General features: G+C 35.8%; 1 protein-coding gene across 1 annotated transcript in view; it reads right to left on the bottom strand.

Annotated features, from left to right (window-relative positions):
• Positions 1-19,014, bottom strand: part of LOC116169405 — a 64,392-nt gene extending 45,378 nt beyond the window's left edge. Inside the window, exon 1 of the mRNA XM_031485491.1 lies at positions 18,747-19,014. The gene's annotated coding sequence lies outside the window, so the exon portion shown is untranslated. The remainder of the gene's footprint in view (positions 1-18,746) is intronic.
• Positions 19,015-20,553: the final 1,539 nt, after the last annotated feature.

Here is a 20,553-nt window from a genome sequence, read left to right as displayed (position 1 = left end):
TGAACCGATTGTTAATTAAATTGCTGTTTAAGTTCAACTTTGTCCCGTGCGCGAAATACTTTTTTTCACTGTTGACGATTTCGCGCACGTTGTCAAGAGCAACCTTACTTATTAATTAACCGATTAAAAATCTAGTACTTCGCGTTTCGAAATCCGTCAGAAAATGACAGGTTTTTTTGACAGTTGTAGAAAAAATTAATTTGTAGCTCACATTTTATGCCACCATTTTATATTTGAAATAAGAATTTTCTTTTCAAATTCAAGCTAGTGTAGTCATGTAGTGACGTAAACATCGAGCTGCTAGCGAGTTCATAATTTTTCGATGGAACGATATCTCGAAAACGACCCAATTACGATTAAATTTTACAAGTGGATTCTTTATCAAATTTGTAGATCGGAGTTCCTGAATTGGCAATGTATACGTAAAAAAATAAGGAAGGACCTTTTGATATCTCCGTTAGTTAAGAACCGAATTGCATGAAATTCAAAGTGGGCATAACTTTAGCGATGTTAATAAGCAATGCCGAAAGTTGAGCCTAATCGATTCAACATTCACAGTGTCCTTTTACAAATTATTCGAACAAATTACATGAATTGCAAAACGAATTGTGTTCTTCCATTGGCAAGTTTGCAGTTTTGCACACATATTTTAAAATATATCCTTATTTATGTCTGCAAAAGGTCAATACCGTTGACCATCCAGTTTTCGAGATACAGCAGCTTGAAATTTTATAGTAGAAATAAGGTAAATTTGTAAAATCAACTTCATTTCTGCGTGTTTCCAATGGCAAGTTTGAAATGTAGCCGTTTAAGACATATCTTTATTATATGTGCAAATGCGCAATACCGTAGGGCGTAGACCACTATCTGAGATTAATTAATTGATTAATCGGAACGCGTTTGATATATATTGTTGGTCCAGTTTTATTTCTTTCGAGTTAATTTTGAATACGATGTTGTTGAGTAGGGACGCCACAACGTTGGGTATATCCCAAAAACGAGTGTATATCTATTAGTATATTAGTAAGTAAAAGAGGTTATCAAAAATGTTCAATGCTAAACCACGATCATGTATTTTATAAAGGGGAGGAAATGCTATATCTCTTTTTATTTCTGATATTTACTGTCCCAAAATTCTCAATATCTGAAATAACTGAGGCTCAGTTTATCACACCACCGGTATTTATTTACGTCCTGTCTTAGTACCGAAAAATATAGTTTATAAATTGCAAATAAGAACTTTCTCATGCTGATTTGGCAATTGACATAATATGGGTTGTTTACATTAACAGTCTCTTATATTTTAATTTTTTGTAAAAATGCTGTTAGTTTTTCATGAAATCTATAAAGAAAGTTACTAAAAAGCAGGATAACTGAAAATGTAAACGGTAATGTCATTGTTTATTGATGAATAGACAATTGCACTATTATGGAGTAGAAAAACCAAAAACACCCCCGTATTGGTCAATCAGTCAATGATCACAACTCACAGTAACCTCTTCTGATCGGTATTACGTATTTCTAATTAGGTAAATCCCTTTACCCAAAGTGTGCACAACAATTTTATTGCTGTCTACACGAGAATGAATAATCTTTCTTTGCCCATACCACCAGTTATGTTCCCATACTGTACCATCCCTACATTTTGTAATTCCATCTTTCCAATTAGCATGCAATCAGAATCAAACCTCCTCTACGTGCTGCTGTACTAATCGCTATAAAGTCATTTTCAGGCATACACAACGTTGTGGGGACCATGTTTCGGTCGTTCGGGCAACTCGAAGTTTGCGTTAGGGGGTTCGGAAAACACTTAAACATGTTGATTGCGTCCGGACCCACGTCTGCAGTTTTGAACTATACTTTTTGGGGAATTGTCCTAAGGTCCTGGAATGTTTAGCAATGGGTAGTCATTACTTTGAAGGTGTGGCAGGCGGCTTTTAAACTTTGTTGTCAACATTGATAATGCCGTTTTGGTATCTCGGCCATTTATGAACCGAATTGCAAACTTTTTTATTTATGAAGATATTTAAATGAAATTTGAGACATTGGCACTTGGAATAAAAGCAAATCTTAAACACCAAGTTCAAAATTTGGTTTTGCGCATGCTACTATAGCCATACCCAAGAGCTCGTTTGCTGTATTTGTTTACACGTTTTTCCTTTACGAGAAACGCATTTCATTTCTGTATTTATAACGTTAATTGCCGAATTCGGGGATATTCAAATTGTTTATTCAACTAATTAATTAGGTAATAGATTAGATACAATTTACGACGAAACTTATAACAAACTTACACTTAATTTTATAAGTCGTGTTAAAACATTTTGTGTAAATAAGCACTGATGTATTTACATCTGATCTGTGGTATACCGGCGTATAGGTTCGGTGAAGCAATGTCGTCGGGGTAGCGCGTGCACGACGTTGTTTCAGAAATGGACGATTTTCAAACAGGAAAACAGAAACTAAAAGAGGTTTATTCTATTCCACTGGTACGCTTTGGCCTAAGATAGCTTTTAATTTTAACTTGAATCCAGTTTTCTTTTCAATGGTCAAATCTCTAATTACAAAATCGTTACTAATACCGTTGAGTGATTAATTACTCAATGCTAATACCAAAGACTATTCTCTAATCTTTGCTAATACCAAATACGTAATCATACGCATACTTAGAAAATTCTGTGGATGAATATCACAATCACTCAGTGTTTCTTTACTTTATTTCAGCACACTATCAAATCGTGTGTGGATTCATTTTGTTTGCAAATAGGTCTCTTCAACTTGCTGCTGTACTAATAGTCAAATACTCATTTTCTGGATATACACAATGATGTGAGGACTTTCGGCGTCCCTATACTTCCGAGAGTGAAATGGAATAATACTTGAATTTATTTACTTATTGCTAATTATAATTATAACACATATTTATTAATCTGAAATTTATAACATTGCTTAGTCCAATAAATTTTATAAGATCAGAGGGCAATGTTTTGAGAAAGAAAAACTGGCGGTTACAAGCGTTTTGTCCGTCCATCGCGTATGTCAGAGTTGAGGGAGCCAGGGAGGAATTACATCAGCACTAGAAAATCGTAGAATCCTCTTTGACGTCTAGGTTGATAAATAGATTCCCCATGAACGCAGCAAGAAACAATTTTTGCAAAACAACTTGATGGCAACATTTGGAAAATCGTCATTTCTTCACAACGAAGCTGCATTGACACACAGGAGAACTGTAAAAGATAGGTAGGTAGCTTAAATTTGGCAAAGTTGCGTATTCAAAATGCAGTTTTGTAACTGAAAAAATTGCGAGTGCTTTACCAAATTTTTCAAAATCGTTTTTATTTTTTACCGAAGTTATTGAAAATGATATTTCCAAATAAATGACATACTCTTATAGCTACTTTTTCCCCCTATAAGATGCTAGTTTTAAAGTTTAAGTTTGACGTTTCGTCTCCAGTCAATCATTATCAACTTTGTTTTGTCTTATGGAAGTCATTTATACGTTTTGTGTTATTTGATATTTCTGTTTTCAAAAATGTAAATATCACTAGTTTTTTAATAAGGAAAAGGAATGGCGCTATTAATTCGTAAAAACGCAAGAAACTACGAACATACACTACCCAAGACAAAGTTTGTCAGGCAAAAAAGAAGATATTTTAACAGTGTTTAAAAAATAGGGATTTTTGAAGTCACCCAAATCCTGACCTTCCGAAGATCCGAGATTTTTATCATGAATCTTTTAGCGCATTTCTATAAAGGAAAGGATTAGTTTACAACTACCCGTCCCAATTTTCGGTTTCCTCAGTCAAACTACCCTTCCAAATTTATCGAAATTTGTTTTTTTTGTATTTTTTTTTCTGGGGGGGGGGGGGGAATCTTACGGGAGTGAATTTTCGTGTGCAAATTTATCGAAGCGAGTTCTCCGGGGCAAATTTATACCATTTATTTTAATTTATAGCACACGGGAAAGATGTAGAAGGAACAATAACCTGAAAATGCAAAATCCGTAGATACCATGGGATGGTGGCGAAAATTATGGGGAACCAATGAAAACCAATGCTGAAAAAAGTGGTTGATAAAGTATGGAACAGAGCGAAAATTCAGGATGACTGGAAAGTCAAAAGAATCATCTTGGTACTTTTAAAAAACTACAATATAAAAAACAGACATAAGGTTAGAAGCTATTGACAAACTTACAATTTGATTGCATTATATCTGTCTTTGTGTCTGTAGTTACCAAATTCCCTTGGTCGGTACCCGCTTCCGATGTCCTGTTCGCGTTTGGAGTTTTGACTCCACAATCAGTAAAATCTTGTCGGGGGCTACCACATGCTCTTTGTCGGTGCCCGCTTCCGATGTCCCGTTCACCCGCAATTCGCATTGGTGGATTTCGCGAAAACCCCTCTGCAAAATAGTACTCAATTTTTTGGGGCACTTCTCAGAGCTGTTATTGGCCACACAAGAAAGAAAGATCGCGATTTGAGCTTGGACACCCAAAGCGACTAGCTCTCGAAAATTAGCGCAAGAAGTGGATAATTTCAACCCTAGGCAAAAACAAAATTTCGTTACGCAGGAGTTGTGCGCGTTCACAAGATCTGACGACATCAATTTGAAAACAATCGGACCAAAACTGTAGAAGACAATAGGAAAAAACTGAAAAATCACCACGTTAGTATACCACGCTCGGAGATGGCGCCCAGATGTCGCCGACCCCACGTCATGTAGCCCCGTCACTAAAGTTGATAATTACGTAGTACCTCGTCTTTCTACAAGCGCTTTTCAATGGGCCCGCATTTGCTGCTAGCCAGCCGGCCGGACCAAGCTACCTATTTACAAATAAATTTGCAAAAATACGAGGTAATTTTTTTTTCTTTCACTTATAGCTTAAGAGTTACCCCACACCAACGACAAAATTTGACCACTATATACAGAGAAAATAATTTATACACAGACGTGAATTGTGCAATTATTTCGAATCTCAAGCACCGTTTCTTTATATTTGATCATTTATGTGGGTCATATTTTGAAGAGTGCGCAAAGTGGATTCCACGAGCGGGCTTAGCTCCTCTCTCTTATGGCCCTGTTGGGTCTGTCGCTTGATAGTCCAGTAAAATTAGACAAAATAAGGGCCAAACCCGGAAATTTGAAAAAACAAGCTGAAAATTGGCCGACATGTTCAGGATAGTGCCAGAACCAATTTCCGAAAAGTCCCAAAAGATCCCGGTTGGGGAACGGACGCCATCTTGAAAAAACTACCCCTAAACTCGATTTCTCGAGTTTTGAGCAAAACCAATGAACCAATGGTCTGATTCTCGTTGCCAAGGTGTCAAAATGTTTGTTTTAATGTGTATTTGGAGTAAAAACATAATTCCGCACATAAAAAAGCCCTTGGAAATTCGAGCTTTTTAGGAAAATCACCCCCAACCTGGATTTTTCACGTTTTCGGCATTTGTTGTTGTTTTGTTTGCGCAATCCTAGGATTGGTTGGACGCAGTCCTCCACCTTTTCCTATCCTGCGCTAATCTTTTCAGTTCTACATAACTACCCTTGCCTACGTCCCTAACTATTTGCTGTATGTATTTCAGTCTCCGTGGTCCTACCCCTCTCTTGCCCTCGGCCCTCCTTCTATAGCTAGTAGTGCTATTCCTCCGTGTCTTAGGCACGTTCGCTATCATTCTATCTCGTCTTCTCGGTACGGTTTTCCACATTTCCCTATTTCCTGTACTAGCTCCAAGACTGCTTCGTTTGTTACCCTATCCATCCAGCTAATCCTCATTCTATCCTACTTTTGCCTGCCTATCATCCAGGTTTCGCACCTGTATGACCTACACTCCATTTGTACGTTTTTAGCAATCTTTTCCTAATTCCTATATTTATCTCGGATCTTAGCAGGTCCCACTTTTATGCCAATGCTTTTTTAGCTTGCGCTATCTTGGATTTTATATCTTCCTTGCAACGATTATCTTGTGTAACCTTACTACCTAAATAGCAAATAGCAAAAAGAGCGGTTATCTTAGAAAGTGTTTATGTAATACGGAAACTGGTTTCCTCATCGGCAGTTAAAAAATGTATAACATATTAAAACAAACCGACACATTTTAAAAAACACATTAAAAGATACATTCTAAAATTGTGACGAACATGCAATAAATATTTTAAAAGGTTTCAAATGTTTAAGTATTCATTTAGGTGATAGTACGCTTTTTCTACTAGAAATTGTTTTAATGCACATCTAAATTTTTGGTAGGTTTTAATGGCCTTAATATTTGGCGGTAGTGCATTAAAAATTTGACACGTTCGAAATGTTAAATTTTTTTGAAACAATGATGATCTGTTTGCCAGGGTTTAAGTACATCTTCTGTCGAGTGTTGTAAACATGTTGAGGATTAAAAAAAACGATTTCTTTCTAAACCCTAAGCAACATATCTCCAGAATTGATGAAATTGTAAAATGCATTTAAATATTTTTTACGTGCAACTTAACCTGACTGCAAATAATAATGAAAAATATAATGAAGAAAATAGTGTTCAAATTTAGTTAGTGCTCTCAATCTTGTTCTGAACTCTGAAGGTTTTTTTTAACAGAAATTTTGACATTCAGATAGAGAACGTCAAGAAGAACGATTTAGAAACATCAATACTAATTATCCGAAGCATTATTTAACAACAATAGCCGGAAAAGAGAGAAACCCATGATGGGGGTGGTTTTTTGAAAAAGGTCACATTTGCAAGGGCATCGTATTATACGGAATAATTATTTCACTCAAAACAAACATCAGAACAACCATTTTGACACCTTGCCGACGAAATTTGGACCATCCGTTCATTTGTTATGCTCAAAAATCGGAAAATCGAATTTAGGGGTAGTTTTTTCAAGATGGCGTCCGTTCCCCAACCGGGATCTTTTGGGACTTTTCAGGATTTATTTCTAGCACTATCCTCACCATGTATGCCAATTTTCAGCTTGTTTTTTCAAATTTCTGGGCCAATGTCTACTTTTACTGGACTATGAGTGAATTCGTAGATAAAAAACGCCGGATTGATAATACGCTAAATAATGCAAAAGATATCAAAATCGTATTTGGTTTGAATAGGTCCAAACGATTTAACTCGAAGTCCAATACTTGCATATCGTGCGTTTTCAATTATCACTAGTATCAACATCTCCATCTGTGCACCAATGTAATTGGGAAAACAAGCTCGATGGCAAAGAGATAAATTTAACATTTTTTATTACTTGCCCAGGTTTTAACTCGTACAAGCTACTGTTTTAAAATGTAAATTGTTGTAAATGTAAAATGGTAAAAAAAAATCTGTCGCTTTCGTTACCTCCTTACTGCCTTTGTTATTTCCCAATTATTGCATTAGTACACCCACAGATATGCGTAATCGTAAATATATCTGTGGTACACCCCATAGCATGAATAATATTTTCTTATCATAAAACAGCTTTTGATGAAGACATTTTTTGTTTCAGAAGTGATCGATTTTTCATTACTATCCGAAGCACGGTGTTATGTGTGTGTTGTGCCGAAAAGTTAAAGAAAATACTTGATTTTGCATTAGGAGATCATAACATAGAGGAGCAAACTAAATACAAAATAATGCGACATCTGTACTAAGTAAAAGCAACCCCATACTTGGTGAGCAGTTTACTCAAGAGAGGTCAGGTCAGCTACTTTAACAAATTTATTTATTTTTGTAGGAAGTAGATGCTGTAATATCATATATGGCATTATTTGTTAATTATAAAACAAAACACACAGGCTTCATTGGAGAAGAATTTCTTATACTCTACAAAATGTGTCAGGCACAAGGATCTGGAAGATGCACATGGAATGGAGAATAGTAATGAGGCCGGGCGCGATAAGGTCCTCACAATGCCGTGTATACCAGTCCGTGTTTCAGTATTAGTGTAACAGCAAAGTAAAGAAGTGTACAAATGTATCTAAAACTAAATTGCAGCACAAGCCAGAATTTTAAATTTCTGCACAAGCCATCAGAATATTAAATTTCTGCTACTCAGGCAAAATGTTTATTGTTGTAAGGTGACTGATGGTAATTTGGAGCTTCCTGCTGGATCATAATAGAATTATTGTTTATAGGTAATGTTAATCTGTGGGAATGGTAAAAGCATTGATTAATTACTTCACTCAAAGGTAAAAGTGTAAACACTGTAGGATTAATTTTAGATTTATATTTTATTTTTCTATAACCGAAGCTCAGTGAGGGCTTCACAACGTTGTGTATATCCCGAAAATTTGTGTTTTGTCATTAACATACCAGCAAGTCAAAGAGGTGTTTTGCAGAGTAAAATTTGAAAATAACTTGCCGTATCAACAGATGGCGCAGCGTACGCGTAGGGTATTTTACTCTAAATAGTACAATAACGGGGGTTCCAGAACTGACGTTCCAGGAAAAAATTCGCGAAGTTTTTTTCTCAACGGTTTTATATGTATTTTGAACCGCTGAATCCGAATTTTCCCTTTGCTAACACGCCAGAGGTGAGCTAACTGCGGCAGCTGCAAATAACCGCAAATTATTTGCGGCATTTTTACATTTTCGCCTATAACTCAAAAACGGTAGGTTTTAAAAGAAAAACTATTTTATACAAAATTGTAGTCCACAAAATTTTATAATTTAACATGTAACAACCAAATCTGTAGGACCAACCAGACTACCGCCAGCGGCCGCGCCAAAACGGCTACTTTTCGTGCAACTTTTAGAAAATGCAAAAATGGTGGTCCGACATATCTATTTAATATAATTTTTCATTTCTTATCAAGTGGTGCTATTGGTTTTTCATTTACATGGACTTTTTTGACTTTGAAAAGTCACATCTGCTAACCGCAAAAGCCGCAAATGCGGCAAAAGCATCAAAGTGAAAAAAAACAACAAACAAGTGAGTAGTTGAATTTCACTAAAATTCAACGTACAATCAGAATATCCGATTAAAAATAATCTCATTGGCACCGTTACCGCAGTTGCACAACCGCAGTTTGGAATTGCTGCGATTACCGCAGTTCAGCGTTGAGGGGCGAACTGGGTTTATCCTTTATGGTACTCCAATCCAATGAGAGGTTTCAACCAAAGGAATTAATTTCTACCAACGATAGTCCTCTTCCTCGACCTCTTATCTTTATTTATGTTTTTTTATTGACAGGGGGGCTCAGGAGTTCCTTTCTCACTCCGGCGCAGAATATGCCTAAGAGGGCCCTGAGTGGGTAATTTCATTTCGCATAGATTTAGTTGAAAATGTCACACATGAATAAAAAAGTATAAATTGTACACAACTCTTGTGCAGCTAAAGTGCATTTTTTTTAAGTGAAATAGCTTAGTAAATGGTTGGGTTACTTGCTTGGTAGATGATTAATGGGGAGGATGCTCTTTACACCTAAACATTTAAAGACCGCCTGGTATACATTCGAAATCCTCCGACACTCCATTCTGCAGAAGAATTCTGTCAAGGTATTTGCTTTGACTTCACCAATAGGTATGTCTCGCCCAGTTGATTCATTTTGCCTTGGAGGATACTTTCCTCCGACAGACCGTTTTCGAGATATTCGCTCTTAAAGTTTTGACATCACCAATACATGTTTCTTCCAGACGAGTCCCAATCGCCCTTTTTTAATTCTTAATAAAATGCACAACAAATTAACGATTACCTACTTAATTAATTTGATCATTAAATGACTTCTCCTCGGAGTTCTCCGTCTCCTGAGATGGTGTTTTTGAAAGTAAAACGTGAGTGTTTTCGAGATCAAAGGTGACGGGCGTTATCTTTCTTGGAGGTCTCAACGAACGGTACCGTTTTCCACCCACTACCGTCCTCCTACCATCCACAGACCGCGAACCATCTCCATCCACAGACCCACAGCCGGGTCCTTACGAAGACCCCCAGACTGGCCCGTTCCGAGTCAAAAGAAGAAAGAAGGTGTAGTAAAGTGATGAAAAAGGAAGGAGTAAAATGTTATTTGGTAAAACGAGGAAAGAGTCGAAGGAAAGATGGGGGAAATAAAAGAATGGAAATTATTTTAGATGTAGACTTTTTTTAATTTTCATTTCTTAAACAATAAAAAAAGCTTTTGAGCATTTCAATTTATATTTGTGTCTATCAATTCATTTCGTCAACCATTAAATATAATAATAATAATACTTTATTAGTGTAGTTTATCACAATATATTTACACAAGTCAAATTACAATAATAGAAAACTTTATGAACAGTTAGAAGAATTTAATTTCGAAATATTCATCAATGGAATACAGAGGATTACTTATCAGTGTTTCTTTTATGCGTTTTTTAAATAAGTTTGTGTTATAGGTATAGGTATATATAGGTTGGTAACGCTGAACTGCGGTAATCGCAGCAATTCCAAACTGCGGTTGTGCAACTGCGGTAACGGTGCCAATGAGATTATTTTTAATCGGATATTCTGATTGTACGTTGAATTTTAGTGAAATTCAACTACTCACTTGTTTGTTGTTTTTTTTCACTTTGATGCTTTTGTCTCATTTGCGGCTTTTGCGGTTAGCACATGTGACTTTTCAAAGTCAAAAAAGTCCATGTAAATGAAAAACCAATATCACCACTTGATAAGAAATGAAAAATTATATTAAATAGATATGTCGGAGCACCATTTTTACATTTTCTAAAAGTTGCACGAAAAGTAGCCGTTTTGGCGCGGCCGCTGGCGGTGGTCTGGTTAGTCCTACAGATTTGGCTGTTACATGTTAAATGTATAAAATTTTGTGAACTACAATTTTGTATAGAATAGTTTTTCTTTGAAAACGTACCGTTTTTGAGTTATAGGCGAAAATGTATAAATGCCGCAAATAATTTGCGGCTGCCGCAGTTAGCTCACCTCTGGCGTGTTAGCAAAGTGAAAATTCGGATTCAGCGGTTCAAAATACATATAAAACCGTTGAGAAAAAAACTTCGGGAATTTTTTCTTGAGAAAATCCTCATATGATTGAGCTAATATGTTATCTAGAGTCAAGCGCGGGTGCACAACATGGGATGGTGATGGAGATCACCCACCCACGAAAGTTATACCATTGAATTGAATGGTTATACCATCAATTAAAAACAGGTAAGCGCTAATTCTAATCAATGAAGACGTAAAGAGAAAAATATTGAAGTTTTACAAAGGACGTTTTCAAGATATTCACTTCTATTTTTAGTGCATTTGAAATAAATTTTCATAAAACCGCTATTGTCCGCCCTTTGTCTGTCTGTCTGTCTTAATCATGTGGTGTGCTGTTCTTACATAAGTCATATATAGGTATCAAACGATAGTTAATAATTTTAGAAATTAGTATATTGGGGAAGGTATCCGGTACATATCGCGTATCGGCGTCCCATGTGCATTGCCCCATGCCTCATTACTCTCAACGTATTTCTGACTATATTGAATCTTGATAGAAAACAATCTCGATGTTCGACCTCAAAATTACTGAATTTTAACAAATCATCCGGTGACATTTACTTGCTTGGAAATTATGAAGGAGAACCTTAGAGGGTACAATTTAAGTGGCGACGATGAGATGAAGGGCTACAGTGCACATTTTCAAATATTAGAATGTCAATGTATCTTCAATGATATAATAAGTGCGTTGAATTAAAGAATGGGGAAATATACTTATAGTCACTAACATTTGGTTGACGCATATGGTGAGAAAGATCCATCGTATTATCCAGTAAAATTCTGGTCGAAGCAGTTTTGTTGAAGTCGAGAATCCATACAAGATGACCCAATGAGGCAATAATACAGAAGACAGTAAAGAGAACTGTTAAGAGGTTTTAAATGGATGTTGTCCATTCTTTCGCAAACATGGCTTACCTGTTTCCAAATTTCCGATTCCGATTTTGCGTTTAAAATTTCGGATAAAATCATGTTATTCTGTTTTAAAGTGTTTGTTTCTACCCATAGTGGTGGTTGTAAGAAACTAAAAATAATTCTCGACATTGTTTTGGTTCAAATTTATTAAATGAATCTCTTTCTGACTCTCTGAGATATCACTAGGTACCAGTGGCGTAACTTCATTTTAGAGGCCCGTCTTCAGAAACATTTGGGGGGCCCTTTCCTTATATCAGCAATTTTTAAACGATTTTAATGTGTACATGTAGAAAATAGTGTCTTGATTTAGCTTTGCTGATTTTGCATTTTGTAATTCATTGGTTCACAAATTACAGGTCCATTGTAAAATTTAGCGTCACTGCGTTCAGTCAGAATCCAGTTGATTTTGTTCGAACTTTAATTGTCAAGCTTTGTGTAGTATTTGTGCCATAACAAAAGGTAATAATGTACTTAATTTCATTTGACTTCAGCTATTTGTAACTAGGGGTAGGTAACCCCTGAATTTGTTTGTTATTTAATTGTTTCGCTTTAAATGTTATCCTTATTTTGATTTGTTTAATATTGGCCATTTCCTTCGATGCTTAAACGTTTGATTAGCGACTTCAATTCTTTGTATATGAATCTGCCTTTTTTACTCGATCTGGTACCTCCGTGTAGAGGTAAATGCTGGAGTGTTAAAATTACTTAGCGGTATTCATCTCGAAATAGAACTTCAGTAAGCTTACTATATCCAGGACCTCCAGATACCTTCTGGATTGGAGAAGGTCCCGCTAATTAACAAAGTATTTCATGTAGGTACTTTATGTAAGAGACTTCGGACTGTTATTTGGAAAGGAGATTGTTCACCTATATTTACCCTCCGTGAACAATGATTCAGAATTTTCTTCGGACTGTAACTATAAACTGTAAAAGGAAGCATGTGCATGACCCTTAAATTAAATGTTTTGTACATTTCTTGCCGGGGCCCCTTTTAAGTCGGGGCCCGTCTTCATTGCGTGCCTTTGAGGCATTGTAGTTACGCCACTGCTAGGTACTATTTGACCACCCGGAACGTTACTTTCATTTTACCTAATACGAATATACAAATTTCTGAAATTTCATGAAGAAACCCTATGTATTTACGTATATTTTAGTTTTTACGCCAAAAATACGTTTTAAAAGCTGTACGCAGCCGTGTATACCGATAGACGATAGATACATGGATAACTCTCGCACGGCTTCGAATTTTTCAATTCTGTTTTGAATAATAGATGGGCAATGGTCAAGGAACTAACATAGTCAATTTTGGTCATTTGAACTTTCTGTCCGTCCGTCTGTGTGCATAATAACTCCGCTCGCTTGTGTACATGATTACCCGCGAACGGTTTCGAATTTTTCAATTCTGTTTTCGGTATTATGTTTATCATCACCCAAGGAAGAACTGATTTTCAGTGACCCAGAAGCTCGTTTTCTATATTTGTTACAAGTTTATTCTTTACTGACAATGGCAGTTTATGACAGTGCTATGTGTGTACCAGCAAATGTTTTATTAGAAGAAGAAGATGATCCGACTAAAAACAGGTAAAACAAACATTGCGCATGCAAATAAATGCCCATTAAATGAAATTGAAGTAGTACGTCAAAATGGATTGCACATGTGCAAAAGGGAAACGCTAATTTTCTTATTTGTGTCCGTATTTTTACGAAAATTTTAACAGAGGTACCTAGCCTCTTAGAAATGAAAAATGAATACATACGTCAAAAAAAGAATTACTTAAGCGCGTATCTAATTTTCTTGTTTAGGTACTACTGTTTTCTGAAATTTTAACTAAAGATGCTTCTTACGTCTTACAAAATGAATTGAAAACACAAGTCAAGGAATTGATCGCAGTTGTGCAGAGTCAACTTTTTTATTTGTTTTTCGAAAATGTTGGGGTTATTATGGGGATGTCCAATACCATAAAACATACGATGATGGTCAAATTAGAGAGAATATGCGCATTTAAACTGTTATTATCATGCTTTTAAGAAAACCGCAAAATTTCAATTCCTTCCAAAGATACACCGAAATTTGCCGATTTCGTTCATATGTTTTGTTGTTTGAACAGATACAAAAAAATAAAAGCTCCTTCCTCATTGCCACTTTTTGAGCTCTACAAGACACCGTTGAGAGAATTTCAATACAACGTTTCCTTTCGGAAAATCATCATCAAGTTTATTTATTTATTTATTTAATATTGTAATGGAACCGAATTTGCCCGCTAAAATTCGACTTAAATATTTCCAAACCCGCCCCTGGCGCGACGAAAGAAGTCAAAATTGCGCTTTGTTTCGTTTCCGTGGAACACGTGTTTTTTTCTTCTCTGCTCTACATTGAAATATAATTTACAATAAAAGTGTCAAACAAATTATAACGCTATACGAGCGAACTTAATCATCTCTATCGACCCGACGTCTCGGAGCACGGTCGATATTAAAAATTTTCGTCTAGGGTTTGCTTAAAAAGGAAAGATTTAGGCAGATGTCTTTGTACTTTTGTTGAGGGCAGAAGTAATTTTTACGTTTTGAATAGTGAGTGCACCTTCGACAATTACAAAGGTGACGACTGACGTACTCTTTTTTATCCCTACGTCTATCGCATCCGTCTAGTAACAGGGGCGGTTTTATACATCTACTCGGGGGGGGGGGGGGGGGGGGGGGGCGAAAATTAAAAAAAAGCTACAGAATTGCAGATGCAGAGGTGCGCGGGAATGTTTTTAAAGTAGCTTTGGCCCAATTTCAGCAGTGCGGTGGTAATCAGTGCTGAGTGCAGTCGTGAGTCGCAGTCTGGACAATACACGAATCCGCCCCCGCCGGCATTATTTTGTATTTTATTCAATTTTACTTTTCCGTCAGGTGGTTTGTGGTTAGGTCTATTTAATTCGATTATTATGTAAACCTAATGAAATAAAAAAAACAATTGAGCAGTATGTTTAGGGGGGGGGGGCGATCGCCCCTGTCGCTCCCCTAAAATCGGCCCCTGTCTAGTAATGATAATGATCGTGTTAGATAACTTGCCAATTTAACGGTATTCTCGTACAACATGATTATTGTGAATTATAACCCATTCTAAATACAAATTGCCCTTTTTTAATTATATTGGTCATACTTTGGATTAAATGCATAGCGATTCTACGTAAATATGTTGTTGTCCAATTTACAGTACTCCTTTGTTCCAAGCGCTGGTTTTGCCCGCCAACCCGCAATATGAATTACTGACCGATTTACGTGTTTTTATATTTAGATACAGTATGTACACTTAATGGATGATATTCAATACAAGTATGCAGAACTACATTTTAATTTATAATTGAATTTATTGCAGCACATTTCTTTCTTATTTGCATGAATATGTTACTTTTCATTTACAGGGTGCTTCATCTGGGGGGCGAGTGACGTACTTTAGGTGGTTGATTGTTACATATTGCACTTGACATTGAGAATTAATTACTTTATACTAATGTTTTGCCACGACGTGTTCCTTTGTTTTTGTTATAATGTGATACTTATCGTTATGCTCCTACTATTTATTTGATTATGATTATTAATATTTGGCAGGGTGACCTGTTTCGAATATGTACTGTGCTATATTTGATACTGATATTCGATACCGATATTTAATCTCGAATTGACGTAGCAGAGGCTGGTTAAAGATCAGAACTGACATACGCAGAGATATATGTTTTATGTACTGTTTTTTTGTGTCTTGGAAAAGAGCCATCTTGCCGATATTGCTAATCTATGCGTTGAGTCGACCCTTGACATATGTAGTGTCTGAATATTGGGTTTGTGTCAATCTTTGTTATGCCAGTGCAAATATGTCAACTGTCAAAGCCTATTTGTATTTATATTTTGTTTATGATTATGTCTACGTGCGAGTTTGCCGATGGTTATTTTTGTTATGTCATTAATTTTCTTTTGATCGGTTACTGTCAGTATTAATGGTAGAGAGTTCGGTCTTTTATAACCCGGCACTCTATAACTGGTGGGTTGGACTGGCCCTAGAGATGTGTGAATGAAAGAGTTGGGGTCTCGCTTAGTCGTACATGAGGGCGCTGGCTAGGCCCGGCCTCACTTGCGCAGAGATCTGCTAAAAGCGTACGGAGTGTTCCCGTTGTGCTCTTTCGATTTTTTTATCAATTGGGGTATCCTTTCCAAATGAAATGCTCTTCTGAGGGGCCAACTCCTAGCGTTTTCATACAATACTGACATGTCATGACCAAAGCAGCTAAAGACTACTCGGTGTGAGATTTGGATTGGCCATCCATTATCCAAACTTATTATGTGAATTTATTGTAATGTTTTAATGATTGTTCTATGTTATGTGTGTGAAATAATGCTCCTTTAGGAATTCCAATGGAGCCTGTGATTCGACATTATATAAATTTACTTGACAACCATAATAATATGCATTCATGCCATAGACAACTAATTTTGCTATAAAGTTCAATATTAATTTGTTGGCTGGTTGGTTAGTTCTTTTTTTTCCCAACCTATTGTTATATTTGTACTCGGTGAACTACCATATTCTAAATTTAATTTTGCAATGCGAATTATTTGGATTAAATCTCCGTTTTTAAAGCATGTACTTGTTTTATTTGTATTCCTTACTTGATCCTCACTCCGACAGGCAACACATATTTTGTAGCGACTCTTAAAAACACAACGTAGTAAGTGGTCCTATTATTTCGATATTCAGGTTAGGTAGCTTTGTCTAGACTCGAGACGATCATGTGCTATGGAGTTGAGTTATAGTTTGGGAGGGAAAGTTTTGAATTAAAATCTTGAGTTGCGCAGTGTCTTGGGGGTCACAATATACTAACCTTGATTTAGAGCTACCTCGATTGGTATTTCATTTACTATGTGCTCCAAATATGCCTGTACAGCAAATTTCCAGTCGGCAAAGTTCTCTCGACGCTTCAATTTTTCATTTTGGAAAATTTGGTTTGACGGTGATGACATTTTGAGATTCCACAACGAATTATGTAAAAAAATACTACTCAATTTACCTAAATTTGACCATACGGCTCATAACCTGGGTTAACGGAGTACATAATTTCATACTTGCGAATTAGATAAGCCCGGACAACTATTTTATTAAAGAAAAACTGACATTCTACACACATTTAAGGGAAATTCATAAATTTAGGAATGGCTTTCTGTTTTCAAACTAAGTGGTGCGGGAATAACACAATGGTACGAATATAATACCGAAAATCCGAAAGTTTTACGATATTCCCTTGCCCTCAATTGATGATTTCTAAAGGCGTCCGAATAGCCGACAGCTAGTGAAACAATAAGCTCCTTTTTGAGAATCAAATATGCGGTAAAAAGTTGTATGGTGCTATAATAGTACACAAACAGCATGTAATTCATGTTTTTGTAGTTTTAAAAAAATATAAATCTTTAATACATTTTTGAAGGGGAGTTTCTTCCATACTTCCAATAAAATAAATCCACTTCCTTTCGTAGCAAAGAGTTTTTGAAGGATATTTTTATCGTCAATCGCAGGGATTTTGGAAGACTTTTTGAAACTCGAGTCATTTTGAAAAATCTCGAATAACTTGAAAACCTTTGATGCTGGGTATAGGGAAATGTGGTATTAAAGGGCGTAGATTTTCATGTAGATTTCGAAAATTCAATTAAATATAAGGTGTTCTATTTAAAATAAGAAAGTTGCTATCCACATCCGGTAAAACCGAAAGTGAAATTATGATAATATTTTCTTTCGATAGATCATGAAAAACATCATGTTGGTATGCAAATCTTCAGATTTAAATTATTAATGGAAATCTAAATACTTTTAGGTAACGGTTTGCGTGAAACAGCCTGTATATACATGTATGTTTTAAGTGAGATAAGATTGCTGCAATATTACTTGACTGAGTAGAAGTCTGAATCAAAAAATTTATTTTTTCCCTTATATTGGTAGGTCTGGTGAGGTAGTGGGCCGGGTTAGCAAAATCGCCCGGGCCGTTTGGTAGGTCCAGTCCGGCCCTGGTAAATCGTGATATATTTGCCTCCCCATGTTTTTTGCCGTCTTAGACTTCAGCCTACGCACCCTATGCGTAAATCAACCCTGCAGTTTCCCTGAATACCTATACATTTCCTTGTGGTTTTCTCGGAACTTAAGTTGCACATATATAGATCTGGAACTTTTATAATATTATATACAGATCGTTCACTTACTTTTTTGACACAGGTAGGTATTAATAAAATTTATTAAATGGTAATGTTTAGGTGTAATTGGCGTTCGTAGAAATGCAACAGGTGAAATATGTATATTGTAAGTAGGTATAACTTTTTCTTATTGCACTTTGTCAAATCTAAGAAATAAAAGCTTTCATTAATAATTGTTAAAATCACGTTATTACCACTAATACCGCTATGAGAGTCCCGAATGTTTATGTAAATTTGTACTCTAATCTGTGTCAATGTTTGTTTTTTGAAAATAGGTAAATGACTTGTTTCGATAATATATACCTAGGCACTTTAATTACCAATACCTACGACACCCTTTCGAAATGAGGTATATAATTTGCATTGGCAACAATCGGTGGGTGTATGGAAATTGGAAAAGTTATGATCGATTTCCAGTATAATTAACGCAATACCACTTGTCCGTTTCTCACAAATTTAATGTCACGAGTGGTCGGTCACTTTTGTTTCGGTCTGATCGGAACGGTAAATTAACTAAGCCTAATAAATTTTATATAAGAATATGTTGCAAGAAACTGAAAGTGGTGCCATTTGGTTAATTAACCGTGAGATGTAGAAAACCAATAATTATTTGTTACACTAACGCATTTAAAATGATTTTATGTAGGTACTTTAGCGCAGTTTGAACAAAATCTTAATCATAATTTACCTACCTTAAGAAGAATTGTGAAATCCATCATTATAACGTTTTATGCATACGAACAAATCATCTTGATTATTAAAACACACACTTCACAGGAACGAAACTCGGCAATTAACGAAATTACGAAAACATCACATTAATTGTATACGCGGGTGGTATATAAAGGCACTAATTTCGACATAGCGTTTCCGACGATAATTTAACTGAAATTAATAATCGTAAGAAAAAAAAACTGGTAACATCTCTACTTAAGAAACGTCTATTTTCCGTTGCAAGTCTCAATTTACTGCATTAATCACGTAAATACTTTGAGAATGTGTAGGTTTTCATTCAGGGCGGGCAATTTGGGATTCAAGCATTCCACCAAGGTTGTTTCTATTTGTCGAACGCGAATAGTTTTCCTTTTTATTTTGGCATACTTAGTTGACGATTAGTTAGTATTTGTATAACAATGTCGTTTTTTGCACGTTGCGCTCTACCACCTACGTAAATTACACATCCGGTCAAATACAGGTAATTAAAAAATTGAAAACGTTTATTGGATGGCCATCATAACTCCAAAACGTTGAAATATTTATTCAAATACCAAATTAGCGATTCAGTTTATGGTAAATAAATTAAACCTATTTTGCCATAAATTCAAATCCAAAAGTAGTAACCAATTTTACTACGATCTTGGTAACATATTCAAATAAATGAACAAAGATATTTTGCGGTGGTTCTTAATAATGGAGAAAGTCAAAAGTCAACGCAGCCCTTTTTTAATAAATGCGGAAATATTCGAAACAGTTGACTGGTCAAGGATCCGCGAATGTCCACAGAAGGGTCCTGCGTAGGTAGGTACCTGCCCTCGACACGATTGTAAGGGATGTTAAGTAGGGTACTGGAGGTATTAGTGAGCCTGGCGTAATAGACCTGTTATATAAGTGATATCTACGTGTAGATGGTGAATAATATTGATGGAACATACAGTGAGCGGTTAAAAAATGGAACAAATTCATTTAAAAATCAGGTGTTGGGTTGAAAAAATGCTCGCATACGTCTATAATAATTTTCTCTTGAGCCAATAAAGAGGAAATATGCAGCGCGCGTCAAAAACACCAAAGTTTGTTTCAACAAGATGGTGCACCCGCGCACAATCACTATTATTGCTCCACTTTCCTGGAAAATGGAAAATATGTCTGATAGGTATTCGGCAATGTGCGCGGGTGCATCATCCTGTTGAAACGTTGTATTGAAACTCAACGGTGTTTTGCATAGCTCAAAAAGTGGCAATAAGAAACTAGTTTTTATTTTTCTGTATTTAGGTTTTTCTGCCATATCTTCGGAAGTAATCGTAATTTTCCAGTTTTCTGGACAGCATGATAATAAATTACTGTTTAATTACAACATTAAATATGGAAAAATATTGAAAAAAAATTCTCGCATACGCCTACAATAATTTTTTCTTGCATATTTTTGCACTAAATAGGAAAAGAAATTTTGATGCCAAAGTTGAGTTTTTGAAATGGAACATTATTTTTAAAATCAATTTTCGAATTATTTTCATTATGCGTAGAATTTGACAAAGAAGTCGATAATGGATTTTAAAAATACTGTTCCGTTTTAAAAAATCAACTTTGCTATCAAAATCTACTTTTTGACGCACCCTGTATATTTCCTCTTTAGTGCAAAAAATGCACAAGAAAAAAATATGATAGACGTGTGTGAGCATTTTTTACTGAATCCCTGATTCATTTAAATGAATTTGTTCCATATTTTACCCGCTCACTGTATGTTCCTAGGCTCTGGATAAGTGTAGTGACTCTATGGCACAG

This window comes from Photinus pyralis, unplaced genomic scaffold (assembly GCF_008802855.1).
Source record: "Photinus pyralis isolate 1611_PpyrPB1 unplaced genomic scaffold, Ppyr1.3 Ppyr1.4_LG4, whole genome shotgun sequence".
NCBI classification, from domain to species: domain Eukaryota; kingdom Metazoa; phylum Arthropoda; class Insecta; order Coleoptera; family Lampyridae; genus Photinus; species Photinus pyralis.
This window is presented reverse-complemented; position numbering and strand designations above follow the sequence as displayed.